The 15,696-nt window shown below is 41.1% G+C and overlaps 1 protein-coding gene across 1 annotated transcript in view; it reads left to right on the top strand.

The window, feature by feature from the left end:
- The window catches only part of LOC139247634 (collagen alpha-2(IX) chain-like), a gene marked incomplete at its 5' end in the record, with an annotated part of 87,898 nt that overhangs the window by 58,493 nt on the left and 13,709 nt on the right, over positions 1–15,696 (top strand). The window lies entirely within an intron of this gene.

Below are 15,696 nucleotides of genomic sequence, written 5' to 3' on the forward strand. Positions count from 1 at the left end.
TGAATGTTAGTGAGTGTGTCAATATTAGTAAGTGTGTCATTGACTATTAGTTAGCATGGCAGTATTAGTGAGAGTATTAATGAGTGTGCTAGTATTAGTAAATGTGCCAGTGAGTATTATTGAGTGTGTCAGTATTCTTGAGCATGTCAGAGAGTAATAGTGAGTGTGTCATATTAGTGAGTGTGTCAGTGAGTGTACAATGAGTATTGGTGAGTGTGTCAGTATTAGTGAGAGTTTATGTGAGTAACAGTGAACCTGTCAGCGAGTATTAGGTGGTCTGTCAGTGAATATTAGCGTGTGTCAGTATTAGTAAATGTGTCAGTGAGTATTAGTGAGTGTGTCAGTCAGTATTAGTGAGTGTGTCAATGAGTATTAGTGAGTGTGTCAGTGAGTATTAGTTAATGTGTCAGTAATAGTGAGCCTATCTGTGAGTATTAGCGAATGTGACAGTATTAGTGAGAGTGTTAGTGAGGGTGTCAGTGAGTAATAGTGAGAGTCGGTATTAGTAAATGTGCCAGTGACTATTAGTGAGTGTGTCAGTCAGTATTAGTGAGTGTGTCAATGAGTATTAGTGAGTGTGTCAGTGAGTATTAGTTAATGTGTCAGTGAGTATTAGGAGGTCTTTCAGTATTAGTGAGTATGTCAGTGAGTATTATTGAGTGTGTCAGTATTAGTGAGTGTGTCAGCGAGTATTACTGAGTGTGTCAGTATTAGTAAATGTGTCAGTATTAGTGAGAGTTTAAGTGAGTAACAGTGAACCTGTCAGCGAGTATTAGGTGGTCTGTCAGTGAATATTAGCGTGTGTCAGTATTAGTAAATGTGTCAGTGAGTATTAGTGAGTGTGTCAGTCAGTATTAGTGAGTGTGTCAATGAGTATTAGTGAGTGTGTCAGTGAGTATTAGTTAATGTGTCAGTAATAGTGAGCCTATCTGTGAGTATTAGTGAATGTCTCAGTATTAGTGAGAGTGTTAGTGAGGGTGTCAGTGAGTAATAGTGAGAGTCAGTATTAGTAAATGTGCCAGTGACTATTAGTGAGTGTGTCAGTCAGTATTAGTGAGTGTGTCAATGAGTATTAGTGAGTGTGTCAGTGAGTATTAGTTAATGTGTCAATAATAGTGAGCCTATCTGTGAGTATTAGTGAATGTGTCAGTATTAGTGAGAGTGTTAGTGAGGGTGTCAGTGAGTAATAGTGGGAGTGTCAGTATTAGTAAATGTGTCAGTTAGTATTAGTGAGTGTGTCAGTATGATTGAGCATGTCAGGGAGTAGTAGACAACAAGTCAGTGAATGTTAGTGAGTGTGTCAGTATTAGTAAGTGTGTCATTGACTATTAGTTAGCATGGCAGTATTAGTGAGAGTATTAATGAGTGTGCTAGTATTAGTAAATGTGCCAGTGAGTATTATTGAGTGTGTCAGTATTCTTGAGCATGTCAGAGAGTAATAGTGAGTGTGTCATATTAGTGAGTGTGTCAGTGAGTGTACAATGAGTATTAGTGAGTGTGTCAGTATTAGTGAGAGTTTAAGTGAGTAACAGTGAACCTGTCAGCGAGTATTAGGTGGTCTGTCAGTGAATATTAGCGTGTGTCAGTATTAGTAAATGTGTCAGTGAATATTAGTGAGTGTGTCAGTCAGTATTAGTGAGTGTGTCAATGAGTATTAGTGAGTGTGTCAGTGAGTATTAGTTAAAGTGTCAGTAATAGTGAGCCTATCTGTGAGTATTAGCGAATGTGACAGTATTAGTGAGAGTGTTAGTGAGGGTGTCAGTGAGTAATAGTGAGAGTCGGTATTAGTAAATGTGCCAGTGACTATTAGTGAGTGTGTCAGTCAGTATTAGTGAGTGTGTCAATGAGTATTAGTGAGTGTGTCAGTGAGTATTAGTTAATGTGTCAGTAATAGTGGACCTATCTGTGAGTACTAGTGAATGTGTCAGTATTAGTGAGAGTGTTAGTGAGGGTGTCAGTGAGTAATAGTGAGAGTGTCAGTATTAGTAAATGTGTCAGTTAGTATTAGTGAGTGTGTCAGTATGATTGAGCATGTCAGGGAGTAGTAGAGAACAAGTCAGTGAATGTTAGTGAGTGTGTCAGTATTAGTAAGTGTGTCATTGACTATTAGTTAGCATGGCAGTATTAGTGAGAGTATTAATGAGTGTGCTAGTATTAGTAAATGTGCCAGTGAGTATTATTGAGTGTGTCAGTATTCTTGAGCATGTCAGAGAGTAATAGTGAGTGTGTCATATTAGTGAGTGTGTCAGTGAGTGTACAATGAGTATTAGTGATTGTGTCAGTATTAGTGAGAGTTTAAGTGAGTAACAGTGAACCTGTCAGCGAGTATTAGGTGGTCTGTCAGTGAATATTAACGTGTGTCAGTATTAGTAAATATGTCAGTAATAGTGAGCCTATCTGTGAGTATTAGTGAATGTGTCAGTATTAGTGAGAGTGTTAGTGAGGGTGTCAGTGAATAATAGTGAGAGTCAGTATTAGTAAATGTGCCAGTGACTATTAGTGAGTGTGTCAGTCAGTATTAGTGAGTGTGTCAATGAGTATTAGTGAGTGTGTCAGTGAGTATTAGTTAATGTGTCAGTAATAGTGAGCCTATCTGTGAGTATTAGTGAATGTGTCAGTATTAGTGAGAGTGTTAGTGAGGGTGTCAGTGAGTAATAGTGAGAGTGTCAGTATTAGTAAATGTGTCAGTTAGTATTAGTGAGTGTGTCAGTCAGTATTAGTGAGTGTGTCAATGAGTATTAGTGAGTGTGTCAGCGAGTATTAGTTAATGTGTCAGTAATAGTGAGCCTATCTGTGAGTATTAGTGAATGTGTCAGTATTAGGGAGAGTGTTAGTGAGAGTGTCAGTGAGTAATAGTGAGAGTGTCAGTATTAGTAAATGTGTCAGTTAGTATTAGTGAGTGTGTCAGTTTGATTGAGCATGTCAGGGAGTAGTAGAGAACAAGTCAGTGAATGTTAGTGAGTGTGTCAGTATTAGTAAGTGTGCCAGTGACTATTAGTTAGCATGGCAATATTAGTGGGACTATTACTGAGTGTGCCAGTATTAGTAAATGTGTCAGTGAGTATTAGTGAGTGTGTCAGTGACTATTAGACTGTGTCAGTATTTTTGAGCATGTCAGAGAGTAATAGTGAGTGTGTCAGTATTAGTGAGTGTATCAATGAGTATTAGTGAGTGCGTCAGTATTCGTGAGAGTTTCAATGAGTAGCAGTGAACCTGTCAGTGAGTATTAAGGGATCTGTCAGTGAATATTAGTGAGTATGTCATTCAGTATTAGTGAGTGTGTCAATGAGTATTAATGAATGTGTCAACGAGTATTAATGAGTGTGTCAGTGAGTATTAGTGAGCGTGTCAGTGAGCATTAGTGTCTGTGTCAGAATTAGTGAGCATGTCAGTGAGTGTGGCAGTATTAGTGAGTGTGTCAGTGAGTATTAGTAAGTGTGTCATTAAGTGAGTGTATCAATGGGTATTAGTGAGTGTGTCAGTATTAGTGAGCGTGTCAGTGGGTATTAGTGAGTGTGTCAGTATTAGTGAGTTTGTCAAGGAGTATTAGTGAGTGTGCCAGTGAGTATTAATGAGCAAGTAAGTGAGTATTAGTGAGTGTGTCAGAGTATTAGGAGGTGTGTCAGTATTAGTAAATGTGTCAGTGAGTTTTAGTGAGTGTGTCAATGAGTTTTAGTGAGTCTGACAATTATTATTAGTGAGTGTTTTTGAATGATTGTGTCTGTGAGTGTTAGTGAGCGTGTCAGTGAGTAAATGGGGGTCTGTCAGTATTAGTAAATGTGTCAGTGAGTATTGGTGCATGAGTCAGTGAGTACTAGGGAGTGTGTGATTATTAGTGAATGTTGCAGTGAGAAATAGTGAGCATGTCAGTGACTATTAGTGTCTGTGACAGTATTGGTGAGCATGCGTGTCAGTATTAGTGAGTGTGTCAGTAATAGTGAGTGTGTCAGTAAGTATCAGCGAACATGTCAGTGATTATTAGGGAGTCTGTCAGGATTAGTGAGTGTGTCAGTGTTAGTGAGTGTGTCACTGAGTATTAGTGAGCGTGTCAGTGAGTATTAGGAGGTCTGTCCGTATTAGTGAGTGTGTCATTGAGTATTACTGAGTGTCTCAGTATTAGTAAATGTATCAGTGAGTATTACTGAGTGTGTCAGTATTAGTGAGTGTGTCAGTATTAGTGAGTGGTCAGTGAGTGCATCAATGAATATTAGTGAGTGTGTTAGGATTAGTGAGTGTGTCAGTGATTATTAGTGAGCGTGTCAGTGAGTATTAGTGAGTGTGTCAATGAATATTAGGAAGTGTGTCAATGAGCATTAATGAGTGTGTCAGTGAGTATTAGTGAGCATGTCAGTGAGCAGTAGTGTCTGTGACAGTATTAGTGAGACTGTCAGTGAGTATTAGTGAGTGTGTCTGTATTCGTGACTGTCAGTATTAGTGAGTGTGTCAGTGAGTATTAGTGCATGCCAGTATTAGTATTTGTGTCAATATTAGTGAGTGTGTCAGTGACTATTAGTAAGTGTGTCAGCGACTATTAGTTAGCATGGCAGTATTAGTGAGAGTATTAATGAGTGTGCCAGTATTAGTAAATGTGCCAGTGAGTATTGTGAGTGTGTTAGTGACTATTAGTGACTGTATCAGCATTCTTGAGTGTGTCAGAGAGTAATAGTGAGTGTCATATTAGTGAGTGTGCCAGTATTAGTGAGTGTGTCAGTGAGTGTATCAATGAGTATTAGTGATTGTGTCAGTATTAGTGAGAGTTTAAGTGAGTAACAGTGAACCTGTCAGTGAGTATTAGGGGGTCTGTCAGTGAATATTGGCGTGTGTCAGTATTAGTAAATGTGTCAGTGAGTATTAGTGAGTGTGTCAGTCAGTATTAGTAAGTGTATCAATGAGTATTAGTGAGTGTGTCAATGAGTATTAGTGAGCATGTCAGTGAGCATTAGTGAGTGTGTCAGTATTAGTGAGCATGTCAGTGAGTATTAGTGTGTCAGTATTAGTGAGTGTGCCTGTATTAGTGAGTGTGTCAGTGAGTATTATTGTGTAGCAATGAGTATTAATGAGTGCCTCAGTATTAGTGAATGCGTCGGTAAGTATTACTGAGTGTAGCAATGAGTATTAGTGAGTGTGTCAGTATTAGTGAATGTGTCGGTGAGTATTACTGAGTGTAGCAATGAGTATTAGTGAGTGTGTCAGCATTAGTGAAAGTGTCGGTGAGTATTACTGAGTGTAGCAATGAGTATTAGTGAGTGTGTCAGTATTAGTGAGCATGTCAGTGAGTATTAGGAGGTCTGTCAGTATTAGTGAGTGTGTCAGTATTAGTGAGCGTGTCAGTATTAGTGATTGTGTCAGTATTAGTGATTGTGTCAGTATTAGTGAGTGTGTCAGTGAGTATTATTGTGTAGCAATGAGTATTAGTGAGTGTGTCAGTATTAGTGAATGTGTCGGTGAGTATTACTGAGTGTAGCGATGATTATTAGTGAGTGTGTCAGTATTAGTGAGCATGCCAGTGAGTATTAGGAGGTCTGTCAGTATTGGTGAGTGTGTCAGTGAGTATTATTGAGTGTAGCAATGAGTATTAGTGAGAGAGTCAGTATTAGTGAGCATGTCAGTGAATATTAGGAGGTCTGTCAGTATTAGTGAGTGCGACAGTGAGTATTACTGAGTGTCAAAGTATTAGTAAATGTGTCAGTGACTATTAGTGAATGTGTCAGTATTAGTGAGCATGTCAATGAGTATTAATGAGTGTAACACTGAGTATTAGTGAGTGTGTCAGTGAGTATTGGTGAGTGTGTGAGTGAGTGTTAGTGAGTGTGGTAATGATTATTAGAGCTTGTCAGTGAGCATTAGTGAATGTGTCAGTGAGAGCTAGTGTGTTTATCAGTGAGTATTAGTGAGTGTGTCAGTGAGTATTAGTGAGCATGTCAGTGAGTATTAGTGAGCGTGTCAGTATTAGTGAGTGTGCCTGTATTAGTGAGTGTGTCAGTGAGTAGTAGTGAGTGTGTCAGTATTAGTAAATGTGTCAGTGACAATTAGTGAGCGTGTCCGTGAGTATTAGTGAATGTGTCAGTGAGTATTAGTGAGTGTGTCAGTATTAGTGAATGTGTCAGTATTAGTGAGTGTTTTGGTGAGTATTTTTGACTGTAGCAATGAGGATTAGTGAGTGTGTCAGTATTAGTGAGTGTGTCAGTGAGTATTACTGAGTGTCTGAGTATTTGTAAATGTGTCAGTGAGTATTAGTGAGTGTCTCAGTATTAGTGAGTGTGTCAGTGACTATTGGTGAATGTGTCAGTATTAGTGTTTCATATTAGTGAGTGTGTCAGTATTAGTGAGAGTGTCACTGAGTATTAGTGAGCATGGCAGTGAGTATTAGTGAGTGTGTCAGTATTAGTGAGAGTGTTAGTGAGTATTAGTGAATGTGTCAGTATTAGTAAATGTGTGAGTGACTATTAGTGAGTGTGTCAGTATTAGTGAGCATGTCAGTGACTATTAGTGAGTGTGTCAGTATTAGTGAGTGTGTCAGTGAGTATTAGTGAGTGCGTCATTGAGTATTAGTGAGTGCGTCAGTGAGTATTAGTGAGTGTGTCAGTGAGTATTAGTGAGTGTCATTGAGTATTAGTGAGAGTACCAGTGAGTATTAGTGAGTGTCAGTGAGTATTAGTGAGTGTACCAGTGAGTATTAGTGACTGTGATAGTATTATTGAGTGTGTCAGTGAATATTACTGAGTGTGTCAGTATTAGTGATGTTGTCACTAATTATTAGTGAATGTGTCGGTATTAGTGTGTCAGTATTAGCGAGTGTGGCAGTTAATATTAGTGAGTGTGTCAGTGAATATAAGTGAGTATAATAGTGAGTATTATGAGTATGTCAGTGACTATATGTGAATGTGTCGGTATGCTTCAGCGTGTCAGAGAGTAATAGAGATTGTGTCAGTATTAGTGAGTGGGGCAGTATTAGTGAGTGGGTCAGTGAATATTAGTGAGTGTGTGAACAGGTATTAGTGAGCGTGTCAGTGTTAGTGAGTGTGTCAGTATTAGTGAGTGTGTCCCGAGTATTAGTGCATGACAGTATTAGTTGTGTGTCAATATTAGCAAATGTGTCAGTGAGTATTAGGGATTGTGTCAATGGGTATTAGAGAGTGTGTTAGAGAGTATTAGTGAGCATGTCAGAGAGCAATAGTGAGTGTGTCAGCATTAGTGAGTGTGTCAGTATTAGTGAGTGCGTCAGTGAGTGTATCAATGAGTAATAGTGAGTGTGTCCGTGAGTATCAGTGAGCCTGTCAGTGAGTACTTCGGGGTCTGTCAGGATTAGTGAGTGGGTCAGTATTAGTGAGTGTGTCGGTGAGTATTATTGAGTGTAGCAATGAGTATTAGTGAGTGTGCAAATATTAGTGAGTATGTCAATGAGTATTAATGAGTGTATCACTGAGTATTAGTGAATGTGTCAGTGAGTATTAGTGAGTGTGTGAGTGAGTGTTAGTGAGTGTGGCAATGATTATTAGAGCTTGTCAGTGAGTATTAGTGAGCATGTCAGTGAGAGCTAGTGTGTTTATAAGTGAGTATTGAGTCTGTCAGTGGGTATTAGTGAGTGTGTCAATATTATTGAGCGTGTCAGTGAGTATTAGTGAGTGTGTCAGTATTAGTGAGTGTGTCAGTATTAGTGAGCATATACATGATTATTAATGAATGTGCCAGTATTAGTGAGTGTGTCAGTGAATAATAGTGAGTGTGTCAGTGAGTATTAGGAGTTCTTTCAGTAGTAGTCCAGGTGTCGGTGAGTAGTAGTGAGTCTGTCAGTATTAGTAAATGTGTCAGTGATGATGAGTGAGTGTGCCAGTGAGTATTGGTGAGTGTGTCAGTATCAGTGAGCATGTCAGTGAGTATTAGTGAGTGTGTCAGTATTAGTGAGTGTGTCAGTATTTGTGAGTGTGTCAGTGAGTATCAGTGAACCTGTCAGCGAGTATTAGGGGGTCTGTCAGGATTAGTGAGTGGGTCACTGAGTATTAGTGAGTGTGTCAGTATTAGTAAATGTGTCAGTGAATATTAGTGAGTGTGTCAGTGAGTATTACTAAGTGTCTCAGTATTATTAAATGTGTCAGTGACTATTAGTGAGAGTGTCAGTGAGTAGTAGTGAGTGTGTCAGTATTAGTGAGTGTATCAGTATTAGTGAGTATGGCAGTTATTTTTAGTGAGTGTGTCGATGAGTATAAGTGAGTATAATAGTGAGTATTATGAGTGTGTCAGTGACTATTTGTGAATGTGTCGGTATGCTTCAGCGTGTCAGAGAGCAATAGCGATTGTGTCAGTATTAGAGCGTGTGTTATTATTATTGAGTTTGTCAGTGAGTGTATCAATGAGTATTAGTGAGTGTGTCAGTGAGTATCAGTGAGCCTGATAGTGAGTATTAGGGGGTCTGTCAGGATTAGTGAGTGGGTCAGTGAATATTAGGAGTGTGTTAGTGAGTAATAATGTGAGAATCAGTGAGTATTAGTGAGTGCGTCAGTGAGTATTAGTGAATGTGTCAGTATTTAGGGCATGTTTCAGTAATAGTGAGAGTGCCAGTGAATATTTGTGAGAGTGCCAGTAGTAGTAAATTTGTCATTGAAAATTAGTGAGCATGTCAGAGAGTATTAGGGGGTGTGTTAGTATTAGTGAGAGTATTAGTGAGTGTGTCAGTATTAGTAAATGTGTCAGTGAGTATTAGTGTGTCAGTGGGTATTTGTGAGTGCATCAATGGGTATTAGTGAGTCTGTTAATTCACTATTAGTGAGCGTGTCAGTGGGTATTAATGAGTGTTTTTGTATGATTATGTCAGTGAAGTATTAGTAAGTGCGGCAATGAGTATTAGTGAGTGTGTCAATGAATATTAGGGAGTATGCCACTGAGTATTAGTGCGTCAGTATTAGTGTGTGTCAATATTAGTAAATGTGAGTATTAGTGAGCGTGTCAGTGTGTATTAGTCAATGTGTCAGTATTAGTGAGTGTGTCAGTGAATATTAGTTAGTGTGTCACTATTAGTATTAGTAAACGTGTCAGTGTGTCAATGAGTATTAGTGAGTGTGTCAGTATTAGTGAGTGTTTCACCGTGTATTAGTGCGTGTCAGTATTAATGTGTGTCAATATTAGTGAATGTTTCAGTATTAGTGAGTGTGTCAGTGGATATTAGTTAGTGTGACAGTATTAGTATTAGTAAATGTGTCAGCATGTCAATGAATGTTAGTGAGTGTATCAACAAGTATTAGAGAGTGCGTCAGTATTAATGAATGTGTCAGTGAGTATTAGTGAGCATGTCAGTGAGTATTAGTAAGTATGTCAGTGAGTATTAGTGAAAGTATCAATGAGATTTAGTGAATGTGTCAGTCAGTATTAATGAATATGTCGGTATTACCGAGTGTCAGTATTAGTAAGTAGGTCTGTGTATTAGTGATTGTGTCACTGAGTATTAGTGAGTGTGTCAGTGAGTAGTAAGTGTGTCAGTATTAGTGAGTGTGTCAGTGCTTACTAGTGAGTGTCATTGAGTCTTAGTGAGTGTATCAGTGAGTGTTAGTGAGTGTGTCAATGAGTACTAGTGAGTGTGTAAGTGAGTATTAGTGAGCATGTTAGCATTAGTGAGTGTGTCAGTATTTGTGACTGTGTCAGCGTGTATTAGTGAGTGTATCAGTATTCCTGACTATGTCACTCTTAGTGAGTCTGTCAGTGAGTATTAGTGATTGAGTCAGTGAGTATTAGTGAGTGTGTCAGTATTCCTTAGTATGTCACTCTTAGTGAGTGTATCAGTGAGTATTAGTGAGCGTATCAATGCGTATTAATTAGTGAGTGTGTCAGTATTAGTGAGTGTGTCAGTATTATTGAATGTGTCGTTTAGTGTTATTGAGTGTGTCAGTGAGTATTAGTGAGTGTGTCAGTGAGTATTAGTAAGCGTGTATGTGAGTAATAGTGAATGTATCAATGAGTATTAGTGAGTGTATCAGTGAGTATTCGTGAGTGTGTCAGTGAGTACTAAGTGTGTCATAGAAACATAGAAAATAGGTGCAGGAGTAGGCCATTCGGCCCTTCGAGCCTGCACCACCATTCAATAAGATCATGGCTGATCATTCACCTCAGTACCCCTTTCCTGCTTTCTCTCCATACCCCTTGATCCCTTTAGCCGTAAGGGCCATATCTAACTCCCTCTTGAATATATCCAATGAACTGGCATCAACAACTCTCTGCAGTAGGGAATTCCACAGGTTAACAACTCTCTCAGTGAAGAAGTTTCTCCTCATCTCGATCCTAAATGGCTTACCCCTTATCCTAAGACTATGTCCGCTGGTTCTGGACTTCCCCAACATCGGGAACATTCTTATTGCATCAAACCTGTCCAGTCCCGTCAGAATTTTATATGTTTCTATGAGATCCCCTTTCATCCTTCTAAACTCCAGTGAATACAGGCCCAGTCGATCCAGTCTCTCCTCATATATCAGTCCTGCCATCCCGGGAATCAGCCTGGTCAACCTTCGCTGCACTCCCTCAGATTAGGAGACCAAAACTGAACACAATATTCCAGGTGAGGCCTGACCAAGGCCCTGTACAACTGCAGTAAGACCTCCCTGCTCCTATACTCAAATCCCCTAGCTATGAAGGCCAACATACCATTTGCCTTCTTCACCGCCTGCTGTACCTGCATGCCAACTTTCAATGACTGATGAAACATAACACCTCCCCTTTTCCTAATCTATCACCATTCAGATAATATTCTGTCTTCGTGTTTTTACCACCAAAGTGGATAACCTCACATTTATCCACACTATACTGCATCTGCCACTCGTTTGCCCACTCACGTAACCTGTCCAAGTCACCCTACAGCCTCTTAGTGTCCTCCTCACAGCTCACACCACCACCCAGCTTAGTGTCATCTGCAAACTTGGAGATATTACACTCAATTCCTTCATCTAAATCATTAATGTATATTGTAAACAGCTGGGGCCCCAGCACTGAGCCCTGCGGCACCCCACTAGTCACTGCCTGCCATTCTGAAAAGGACCCGTTTATCCCGACTCTCTGCTTCCTGTCTGTCAACCAGTTCTCTATCCACATCAGTACATTACCCCCAATACCATGTGCTTTGATTTTGCACACCAATCTCTTGTGTGGGACCTTGTCAAAAGCCTTTTGAAAGTCCAAATACACCACATCCACTGGTTCTCCCTTGTCTACTCTACCAGTTACATCCTCAAAAAATTCAAGATGATTTGTCAAGCAGGATTTCCCTTTCATAAATCTATGCTGACTTGGACCGATTCTGTCACTGCTTTCCAAATGTGCTGCTATTTCATCCTTAATAATTGATTCCAACATTTTCCCCACTACTGATGTCAGGCTAACCCGTCTATAATTACCTGTCTTCTCTCTCCCTCCCTTCTTAAAATATGGTGTTACATTAGCTACCCTGCAGTCCATAGGAATCTCTCCAGAGTTGATAGACTGTTGGAAAATGATCACCAATGCATCCATTATTTCTAGGGCCACTTCCTTAACTACTTTGGGATGCAGACTATCAGGTCCTGGGGATCTATCGGCCTTCAATCCCATCAATTTCCCGAACACAATTTCCTGCCTAATAAAGATTTCCTTCAGTTCCTGCTTCTCACTAGACCCTTGGTCACCTAGTATTTTCGGAAGGTTATTTGTGTCTTCCTTCGTGAAGACAGAACCGATGTATTTGTTCAACTGGTCCGCCATTTTTTTGTTCCCCGTTATAAATTCACCTGAATTTGAATGCTAGGGACCTACGTTTGTCTTCACTAATCTTTTTCTCTTCACATATCCATAGAAGTTTTTGCAGTCAGTTTTTATGTTCCCAGCAAGCTTCCTCTCATACTCTATTTTCCCCCTCTTAATTAAACCCTTTGTCCTCCTCAACTGAATTCTAAATTTCTCCCAGTCCTCAGGTTTGCTGCTTTCTCTGGCCAATTTATATGCCTCTTCCTTGGATTTAACACTACCCTTAATTTCCCTTGTTAGCCACAGTTGAGCAACCTTCCCCGTTTTATTGTTACTTCAGACAGGGATGTACAATTGTTGAAATCCATCCATGTGATCTTTAAATGATTGCCATTGCCTATACACCATCAACCCTTTAATATCACTCGCCAGTCTATTCTAGCCAATTCACGTCTCATACCATAGAAGTTACCTTTCCTTAAGTTCAGGATACTAGTCTCTGAATTAACTGTGTCACTCTCCATCTTAATAAAGAATTCTACCATATTATGGTCACTCTTCCCCAAGGGGCCTCGCACAACAAGAATGCTAATTAGTCCCTTCTCATTACACATCACTCAGTCGAGGATGGCCAGCCCTCTAGTTGGCTCCTCGACATATTGGTCTAGAAAACCATCCTAATACACTCCAGGAAATCCTCCTCCACCACATTGCTACAGTTTGGTTAGCCCAATCAACATGTAGATTAAAGTCGCCCATGATAACTGCTGTACATTTATTGCACGCATCCCTAATTTCTTGGTTGATGCTGTCCCCAACCTCACTACTACTGTTTGGTGGTCTGAACACAACTCCCACTAGCGTTTTCTGTCCTGTGGGATTCTGTAGCTCCATCCATACCGATTCCACATCATCCAAGCTAATGTTCTTCCTTATAATTGCATTAATTTCCTCTTTAACCAGCAATGCAACCCCTTCTCCTTTTCCTTTCTGTCTATCCTTCCTAACTGTTGAATACCCCTGGATTTTGAGTTCCCAGCCTTGGTCACCCTGGAGCCATGTCTCCGTGATGCCAATTGCATCATATCCATTAACTGTTATCTGCGCAGTTAATTCATCCACCTTATTCTGAATACTCCTCGCATTGAGGCACAGAGACTTCAGGCTTGTCTTTTTAACACCCTTTGCCCCTTTAGAATTTTGCTGTAATGTGGCCCTTTTTGCTTTTTGCCTCAGGATTCCCTGCCCTCCACTTTTACTTTTCCTCTTTCTATCTTTTGCTTCTGCCCCCATTCTACTTCTCTCTGTCTCCCTGCATAGGTTCCCATCCCCCTGCCATATTAGTTTAACCCCTCCCCAACAGCACTAGCAAACACTCCCCCCAGGACATTGGTTCCGGTTCTGCCCAGATGCAGACTGTCCGGTTTGTACTGGTCCCACCTCCCCCAGAACTGGTTCCAATGTCCCAGGAATTTGAATCCTTCCCTTCTGCACCACTCCTCAAGCCATGTATTCATCTGAGCTATCCTGCGATTCCTACTCTGACTAGCACATGGCACTGGTAGCAATCCTGAGATTACTACTTTTGAGGTCCTACTTTTTAATTTAGCTCCTAGCTCCCTAAATTCGTCTTGTAGGATCTCATCCCATTTTTTATCTATATCGTTGGTACCTATATGCACCACGACAACCGGCTGTTTACCCTCCCCCTTCAAAATGTCCTGCACCCGCTCCGAGACATCCTTGACCCTTGCACCAGGGAGGCAACATACCATCCTGGAGTCTCAGTTGCAGCCGCAGAAACGCCTATCTATTCCCTTTACAAGGAATCCCCTATCACTATAGCTCTCCCACTCTTTTTCCTGCCCTCCTGTGCAGCAGAGTCTGCCACGGTGCCATGAACCTGGCTGCTGCTGCTCTCCCCTGATGAGTCATCCCCCTCAATAGTACCTAAAGCGGTGTATCCGTTTTTCAGGGCGATGACCGCAGGGGACCCCTGCACGACCTTCCTTGCACTGCTCTTCCTGTTGGTCTTCCACTCACTATCTGGCTGTGTACCCTTTACCTGCGGTAAGACCAACTCACTAAACGTACTGTTCACGTCATCGTCAACATCGTGGATGCTCCAGAAAAAATCCACCCGCAGCTCTAGTGCCGCAATGCGGTCTGTCAGGTGCTGCAGGCGGATGCACTTCCCGCACATGTAGTTGTCAGGGACACTGGAAGCATTCCTGACTTCCTACATAGTATTGGAGGAGCATAACACGTGTCCGAGCTCTCCTGCCATGACTTAACCCTTAGATTAAGTTAATTTGGCAACAATAATGCTTAAGGTTACTTACTGATAAAGAAAAGAAAAAGAAAAACTACTCACCAATCACCAGCCAATCACTTACCCCCTTGGCTGTGACGTCACCTTTCGATTTCTTTCTACTTCTTTTTTGCCTTCTCACCCTGCTGAAGCTGCATCCGTGATCTCTCGCTCCACCTCCCTGACGCTCCTTAAACTCAGTATTAGTGAGTGTGTCAATGATAGTGAGTGTGTCAATGAGTATTAGTGAGTGTGTCTGAGTATTAGTGAGTGTGTCAGTGATAGTGAGTGTGTCACTGAGTATTAGTGAGTGTGTCTGAGTATTAGTGAGTGTGTCAGTGATAGTGAGTGTGTCAATGAGTATTAGTGAGTGTGTCTGAGTATTAGTGAGTGTGTCAGTGATAGTGAGTGTGTCACTGAGTACTAGTGAATGTGTCTGAGTATTAGTGAGTGTGTCATTGATAGTGAGTGTGTCAATGAGTATTACTGAGTATGTCTGAGTATTAGTGAGCATGTCAGCATTTGTGAGTCAGCATTTGTGAGTATATCACTATTAGTGAGTATGTCAATGAGTATTAGTGAATGTGTCAGTGCGTATTAGTGAGCGTGTCAGTGAGTAGTAGTGAGTAGTAGTGAGTGTGTCAGTGAGTATTAGTGAGTGTATCCATGAGTATTAATGCATTTGTCAATGAGTATTAGTGAGTGTGTCAGTATTAGTGAGTGTGTCAGTGAGTATTAGTGAATATGTCAATGATTATAACTGCTTGTGTCAGTGAGTATTAGTGAGTGTGTCAGTATTAGCGAGTGTGTCAGTGAGTATTAGTGAATATGTCAATGATTATAACTGCTTGTGTCAGTGAGTATTAGTGAGCGTGTCAGTGAGTTGTAGGTAGTGTGGCAGTATTAGTGAGTCCGTGGGCCCCCAGCTCTTCTGGGCCCCACACCCTCATTTGCTGCACCTCCGCCACAATATCTCGCTGATGATCTCTCGCCGCTCATTCGCCCTGCCCTTCTCTCTCCTCTGCTGTGCCTGGTTCCCGTCGACATTCCTGCCCTTGCTCCAAATATCGACCTGGGCCTTGATGACATCACCCAGTCGCCCACCTCGAAGTTGTTGCATACTTGGAATGGCTCGCGCTGGAAGTTGCAGTGGTGTGCCCACGGTGTTGTCGGGCCTATGCTCGCTCTTTTATCCTCCCAACCTGCGGTGGGGTTCTCTCACAATGTTTAGGGCCCGCTCTCGCTCTTTTATCCTTCTGACATGGGCCAGCCCACACTGCGATATGTGTGCGCACTAGGTCCATGCAGCAGAGCAGGTCTCCAGTCGTCTTGGTTAACCCTTGCCACTGGATAAAGGCCTAGCTCTGTCAAGCCCGTGTGGTGGCTGGTGTGTATAGGCATCATCCACTCCTAGAGTTCAAGACTGGAACATCGGGTCCTCCATTGAAACTTCAGTGAACTCATCCCTTTTGTTGTGGAAGCAAGTCATCGTCATTCGAGGGATCACCAGTGATGATGATGATTAGTGAGTGTGTCAGTATTACTAACTGTGTGAGTATTAGTGAGCAGTCAGTGAGCATTAGTGTGTGTCAGTATTAGTGAGTGTGTCAGTGAGTATTAGTGACTGTGTCAGTGAGTATTTGTGAGTTTGTCACTATTAGTGAGCGTGTCAGTATTAGTAAGTG

The sequence above is a fragment of the Pristiophorus japonicus genome, unplaced genomic scaffold, assembly GCF_044704955.1.
Source record: "Pristiophorus japonicus isolate sPriJap1 unplaced genomic scaffold, sPriJap1.hap1 HAP1_SCAFFOLD_277, whole genome shotgun sequence".
Lineage (NCBI taxonomy): Eukaryota > Metazoa > Chordata > Chondrichthyes > Pristiophoridae > Pristiophorus > Pristiophorus japonicus.